Source organism: Hevea brasiliensis, chromosome 6 (genome assembly GCF_030052815.1).
Source record: "Hevea brasiliensis isolate MT/VB/25A 57/8 chromosome 6, ASM3005281v1, whole genome shotgun sequence".
Taxonomy (NCBI): Eukaryota; Viridiplantae; Streptophyta; class Magnoliopsida; order Malpighiales; family Euphorbiaceae; genus Hevea; species Hevea brasiliensis.
Genome location: NC_079498.1, coordinates 28,568,571 through 28,575,604, shown reverse-complemented (window position 1 = coordinate 28,575,604; position 7,034 = coordinate 28,568,571). Strand labels below are relative to the sequence as shown.

The window sequence follows — 7,034 nt, the reverse complement described above, 5'->3', positions numbered from 1 at the left end:
ACTATTAAAGTGCTTAAAAATTGTCATGTGGCACAATCTCTTTATTATTTTTATTTTTGTATTCTTTTATATAAAAAAATTAACTTATTATATTAAGTATCAAATTTTTAGATTTTTTCAAATTCAAACTCTCAAATTCTTATCTCATACAAAAAAAAATCTAAATTTCTTTTTTACAACATCTTTTTAAAATTTTGAAATTATTATGTTTATAATTTCAAGCATTAAAAAATTTATTATCACATGAATAAAATTATGATTAATTAAAAATTTTATCATTAACATAATTTTATAATATAATTGTGATAATATAAAAAATAAATATATATATATATATATTAATTAATATTACTAAAATAAAATAGTAAATAATTTATGTAATACGTGCACAAAATGACTAGTTAAATATTATTAAGAAGAATAATAAAGTTGTGAATTTATAAATGGACGGAGTTTCCATTTGTAAATCAGAAAGGATATTTAATCCGTTTCAAAATTTCAATATTTATCAGTTTCCAATCTAAACTTTTTTAATTCATTTCTAATGTCCCTAATTATATTTTGTTTTAGAGCTATTTCAAATTATAAACAGAATTAGCTCGTTTTTAAATTTCATTTATTCCGAAGATTTTTTTTAATGAATGAATAAAAATGTAATATTAAATTTATAGCAAATCAAGATGAATAATCAAATTTTGTTTGAAATTATGCATTAAATTCCAATTTTCTCAATAAAAATAATAATTATTCTCTTTTAATTACTATAAAATCAATTATTTTACTATTTTAACTAGCAATAATTAATTTTGACTAACAATAACTAATTTTTATCCCATAATGATTTCGTTTTATTTTTACACGAGCATTATATAACGTTTGAATATTAGCTTTATGCAATATATCATTATCTATAAAGTAGCGTCATTTAATATTCCTTTAAACCATAAGCTCTATTCATGATGTGGCTATCAATATGAAGCAACTTATTATCAATTACCACTAAAGTTTTGATCATAAAAAAAAAGCCATTAAAGATTTATTTTTTACATGGAATTGATTTAGGATATGACTATTAATTTTATGCAATTTATTATTAACTTTAAATTTGAAATAATTAATATTATTCTTTAAAATTATACTCTTAAGCTTCAACAAATTTTAAGAAATTCAAATTATGGTATTATTTCTTGTCCATTCCAGAGAATAAGTTATAATAATTTTATTTCTTTTTCCATATTTCTCTTTCATATTATTTTCATTGAAAATTAGTTCCTCTACAATTTCTTCCCCTCGTGTCTGGTCTGCCCAACCCGCTGAGCAAGTTAGAAATTTGAGTTTCAGAGACAGAAAAATAAAGAGAAATAATTAAATTGTGGGTTTTGATGCATACATTTTGCATAGTCATTTAGGTTTAATTTCATAGCCATTTTATTTGATTATTAGTCACTTTTAGCTAATTTCATTAGTTATTTAGTTAGTTTTTCATAATTGCCAATTTTGGATTAATTTGTAATTTTTACTTTGTTTTGTAGGAAAAATGGTGCTTTTGAAGGACTAAAAAGAAATTTTGCCATTGAGGAGTGATTTCTACAGCCAAAGATGTCAAAAATAAGTTTCAAAGTTGAAATATGCATTGGCCAAATTGCGCATAACTTGCCGCATAAGTTATGCAGTTCTGCATAAGGAGAAGAAACTGTCCCCACTACCTGCCGAAATCTGCATAAGTTGCCGCATAACTTATGCAGATTCGTGCCTCCCTTATGCAACCTCACGGAATTGTGCATAACTTATGCGCTTGGTCATGCAGTTTCGCATAAGAGAGCCAGAAACCAGCCGAAAACTGCATAAGGGACTGCATAACTTATGCAGTCCCACAAAGACTTCATTGATGAGCTGGCAGAAGATTCCCTCAGAAAATCACACCTCAAACACACCATTTTAGGGCTCCTTGTCAGAAAAAGTTATAAATAGCCCCTTATCCCATTTTAGAAAGGGAAGAAGAAAGAGAGGAAGAAAAGGAAAAGGAGAGGGCAGCAGCTGAAGAGTCAAAAATCGTCTCCCACACCATTTCCAACCAGATTTGGAGATTTCTTTCTTTTCTTGCATTTTTCCTACCTTTCTAGTATTGAGTTTCTTGTTTCTTAGCTTAGATTAAAGCTTTATTTCCATATAAACTCAGAATATCTTGTAAATATTATGGATAGTGAGTAGTTTACTTTGATTCTGGAGTAAGGGATGTAATATTTGAGATATTTTATAGATTTTGATTGGGTAATCCATATTTTGTGGTCTTAGTGAGTTTTATTCATTTCTTGTGTGCTCAATGACATGCTTAGTGTAGGATCCCATTAAGTGATGTTCTTAATCCATGGTTGAGGCACCGAAAGGAGAAAACCTTGTGATAGATAATCAAGAAATTGTACTTAATTAACTTAGATCTATAAATAGACTAAGGATTAAGAGGATTCACAGATTAATTAAAGAACTTAATGGGTCTTAATTAACTCTAACTCCACGAAAGTAGGATTAGATTGATTAAGGCACTCTTTGTCCCACTCGAAAGGGTATTCAAAGGATTTAAGAATTAATCTCCTTAAAACCCGTAAGTTCTACAAGATTGGATAACCAACTTAAAATCCCAAAATAGCTTGAATATGAACTCCCGAACTCCGGAATCGCCTTTTTTATAATTGTTAATTTCTAATTGAATTTAATTGCTTGCCATTTTAAATCTTGCCATATTTGAATTTGCTTGTTTAATTTGATGCAAATTTAGTTTAATCATTACATTGTTGAATAGGTCATTAATTTTACACATATAGAATTCATACTTCAATATCAATCAATTTATTGCTTTAATTTCAAAAATAGTTCAAATTGGTCAACTTTTATATCAAAAATTCAATCATTGATACAACTCCTCGTGGGAACGATATCTTTTCTATATTACTTATACGACCCGTGCACTTGCGGTAGGGACACATCAAGTTTTTGGCGCCGTTGCCGGGGAGTTGTTTGTTTAAGATTGAATTCTTGATTATTTTAGTTGTTTATAGTTTTATCTTTGTTATCTTTTCATTTTGTGTTTGTTTGTTCTTTTTCAGGTACTCTTAATCTTTTATGAGAAGAGCTAGAAGCACAAGTGATACATCCTTATTGTTTAATCCTGAAATTGAGAAATTTTGTAGAGCCAACAAGAAAGAAACCAGAAAAAGGAAAGAAGCCTTGAGAGAAACTGAAATTGAAGCAGACATGGCTGATGAAAGAATTAGAATTGGTGGCGGTAATGCTGGAAATGGTCGAAACAATGAAAATGTAGCCCAAGGTGAAGAAGTTGTAAATGCTAATGTGCCTAGGAAAAGTATGATGGATCATGCTTTTCCTCGTTTTGATGACTTAAGAGAGAGCATAGCAAGACCAAGAATTGATGCAAATAGTTACAAGATGGATTTTGGAGTTCTTCAAATGATTCAAAATTCTCAATTTGGGGGACATCCTTCTGAAAATCCACACACACATCTAAAGAAGTTTGCTATGATATGTGATATGCAAAAACAACCTGGAGTGTCTGATGATGCAGCGAGATTGAAGCTATTTCCGTTCTCTTTGAAAGATAGAGCATTGGATTGGTTTGATTCTTTACCTCACAACTCCATTACAAATTGGGAGCAACTCACTGATGCATTTCTTGCACAATATTTTCCACCTGGAAAAACTCAAGAATTGAGGAATCAAATGACAGCTTTTAGACTAAGAGAAGATGAAACTCTCTATGAATCATGGATGAGATGGAAAGAATTAGAGAGACAATGCCCACATCATGCCATTCCGAAATGGATGATAAACCAGAATTTTTACACCAATGTTACTCCTGCAATTAGAGGGATTATAGATGCTCAAACAGGAGGAGAATTGATTATGAAGTATGAAGATGAAGCTTATGAGCTATTAGAAAAAATTGCAAAAAATACTCATCTTTGGAGTAGTCCAAGAGGACCAGCTCCAACTCAAAAGAGGCAAGCTGCTGGAATGTATGACCTTGATCCATTCAACATGATTAATGCAAAGTTTGATGCACTTACAAATGTTTTGGCTAAGAAGATGGAAGATTTAAGTATGTTGGTTAGTTCATCATCATCATCTAGAAGTTCACAATAAGTTGCTTATGCAGAAGGAACTACCAGCTGTGGAGTAGACTATGGAGAGCAAGCTGCATATGTTGGTAATTATGGAAACAAACAAATGGGGAATCCTTACTCTCAAACTTATAATCCAACTTGGAGGAATCATCCCAACTTTTCATGGGGAAATCAGCAAAATCAAGTCCTAAATCAGAATCTTCAACCACAACAGCAACAAGGAATTCCATATCAGCAAAATAGGCAACCAATGCCTAATTTTCAGCAGAGAAATATGAATCATCCACCAAAACAGCAAGAACAAAGTTCCACTACAGAAGCTTTATTAGAACAGATTCTTGCTAACCAAACTAAGCATGATGAAGAGATGAGAGAGATGAAAATAAGGCTAGAACAGATGCAAACACATAACAGAATGTTGGAAAATCAGATTGCACAACAAGCATCTTCCTCATGTACCAAGTCTTTTGGAAAACTTCCAAGTCAACCAGAAAACCCAAGAGAGCAATGTCATGCCATTACACTGAAAAGTGGTAAAATAGTGCATAATGAGAAGAGTGAAAAAAGTGAGAATTGAGAAAATGAGGAAGATGTTGATGAAAATGAAAAACAAGAGAGTGAAAAGAAAGAGAGTGCAAGAAAAGAGAAAGAAGAGAAATACATACCTCCAGAGCCTTACAAGCCACAGCTTCCCTTTCCACAGAGATTTCAAAAAGCCAAGCTTGATAAGCAATTTGGAAAGTTCTTAGAGGTTTTGAAGAAGCTATATATAAATGTGCCTTTTATCGATGCTCTTTCCCAAATGCCTTCTTATGCTAAGTTTTTGAAAGAAATTCTCTCAAACAAAAGAAGACTTGAAGATTATGAGACTGTAGCCTTAACTGAGGAATGCAGTGCTATCCTCCAAAGGAAACTTCCTCCAAAGGAAACTTCCTCCAAAGCTCAAGGATCCAGGGAGTTTTTCAATTCCATGCCACATTGGAGAATCATATTTTGTAAAAGCTTTATGTGATTTAGGGGCTAGTGTAAGCCTTATGCCCCTCTCCATCTATGAGAAGCTTAACATGGGAGATCTTAAGCCAACCCACATTTCTCTTCAGTTGACTTTGTCATTTTGGACATGGAAGAGGATTCTCATCTCATCATCATTTTTTTTTTTTTTTGGGCTTCTTTTTCTTGTGCTTTTTTTTTGATTGATGTGAAAAAAAAAAAAAGCTTTCTTAGAGAGGAGAGAGATCTTAGTTCAATATTGGCAATGACAAGAAGAAAAAACATGAAGAGATAGAGACTTGTTTGAGAATTGATATAGTTGATGAGTTAGCAAAAGAGCACTTTAGAAAGAGCTATCCAAAGGCTTCTCTTGAAAGTTGTCTTATCCATGAAGGGACTATCAATGATGAAAATCCAAAAGAGGCTGTATTTGCACATTATTTGAAGAGTAATCCACCTTGTCATATGGCACCAATCTTTCAACTTGAGCAAGTGGAGAAAAGTGAGGTCAAGCAACCATCTCTCAAAGAAAAAGATGCACCAAAGGTTATTAGGAAAGAAATGGTTGGATTTTTAGACAAAGCAACAAGGATCTTCTCATGTGATGGAAAGAAAATTAAGTATAGATTCATTGAAGCACCTATTGGAAACAAAGGCAATAGATTCCAATTCCAGCCACCATGAAATGCATGAAGAGTCCAGCTAAGGACTATAAATTAGCGCTCTTGGGAGGCACCCCAAGTTCTTTTATTTTACTTTTGTTGATTTACTTTTATTTACATTACTTTTGTTTTTATCTTAAATCTCCCCAAATTCAATTTTTGACATTGTTGAATCTTATCCCTTGTAGATGTATTTCAATGGATGAAGGTTGTTGAACTGCTGGGGAGTGACTCTGAATCTGATATTTTGTCCTTCAACTCTCCCACGATTGATTTATTTTTACTGCATAACCTGTGCAGGTTTGCTTCTTGGTTTATGCAGAGAAATGAAACTTTCAGCAAAAAGGGGTCTGTAGAACATGACATATGTTTCTTTGTGAGGTTGGGTGTGTAACTTTTAAGTATTTGTGCTTATCATGTTAATATGATGGTAAGTGGGTCATTTTTGTAGTTTTGAGCTTATTTGGGTTGTGAGATTCAAGGTGGACATACTGCATTTTCTTGGCATAACTTGGGGAGTCCATTTTCATTTGTGGATAAACGCAACTTTAAGCAGATTTTATCGAGTTTTTAATGTGCTAAATGTTGATTTGCAGAGTTTGAGTTGAAATGGCATAATTCACAAAATGCCTCTTATGCAGAATTCACTTCTACAAAGCTTGTATGATGCAATTGTGATGGATTTTGTATATAATGATGTGTTTTTGGTGATAATTTCTCATGATTTATGCTTCATAGAATTATATTTCTTCATTCTAGTGTATTTTTCAAACTTGCAAATCATTTTCAATTGTAATCTCAATCTTGTTGAATTGTGCATAACTAATTGCATAGCTTATGCAGCTTTTAGACCACAAATTTTGCCATTCGTTATCTTTGCTAAAACCTGCATAAGCCATTGCATAACTTATGCAATCCTGCATAACCACAATTTTTTCCATTTTTCATCTTTGCTGCAAACTGCATAAGGATGTGCATAGCTTATGCAATTCTGCACAGCCACGTTTTTGTCAAATTTCACTTCTGCCGAAACTTGCATAAGTGTGTGCATAACTTATGCACTCTTGCATGACTTCAAAATCTGCTTTTCACTTTCTACCGAAATCTGCATAAGGGAGTGCATAAGTTATGCACTTCCGCATAACCACATCTTCTGAAATCCCAAAAACTTGCCGAGACTTGCATAAGGGAGTGCATGGCTTATGCACTTCCGCATGACCAACTTTTATGGAATTCCACTTTT

The 7,034-nt window shown here is 32.4% G+C and overlaps 1 non-coding gene across 1 annotated transcript; it reads right to left on the bottom strand.

Annotated features, from left to right (window-relative positions):
- Window positions 1-3,720: 3,720 nt before the first annotated feature.
- On the bottom strand, window positions 3,721-3,827 carry LOC131181095 (small nucleolar RNA R71). Its single transcript, XR_009149722.1, has one exon. It is a non-coding gene; the product is annotated as a small nucleolar RNA R71 (small nucleolar RNA).
- Between the last annotated feature and the right edge of the window lie 3,207 nt (window positions 3,828-7,034).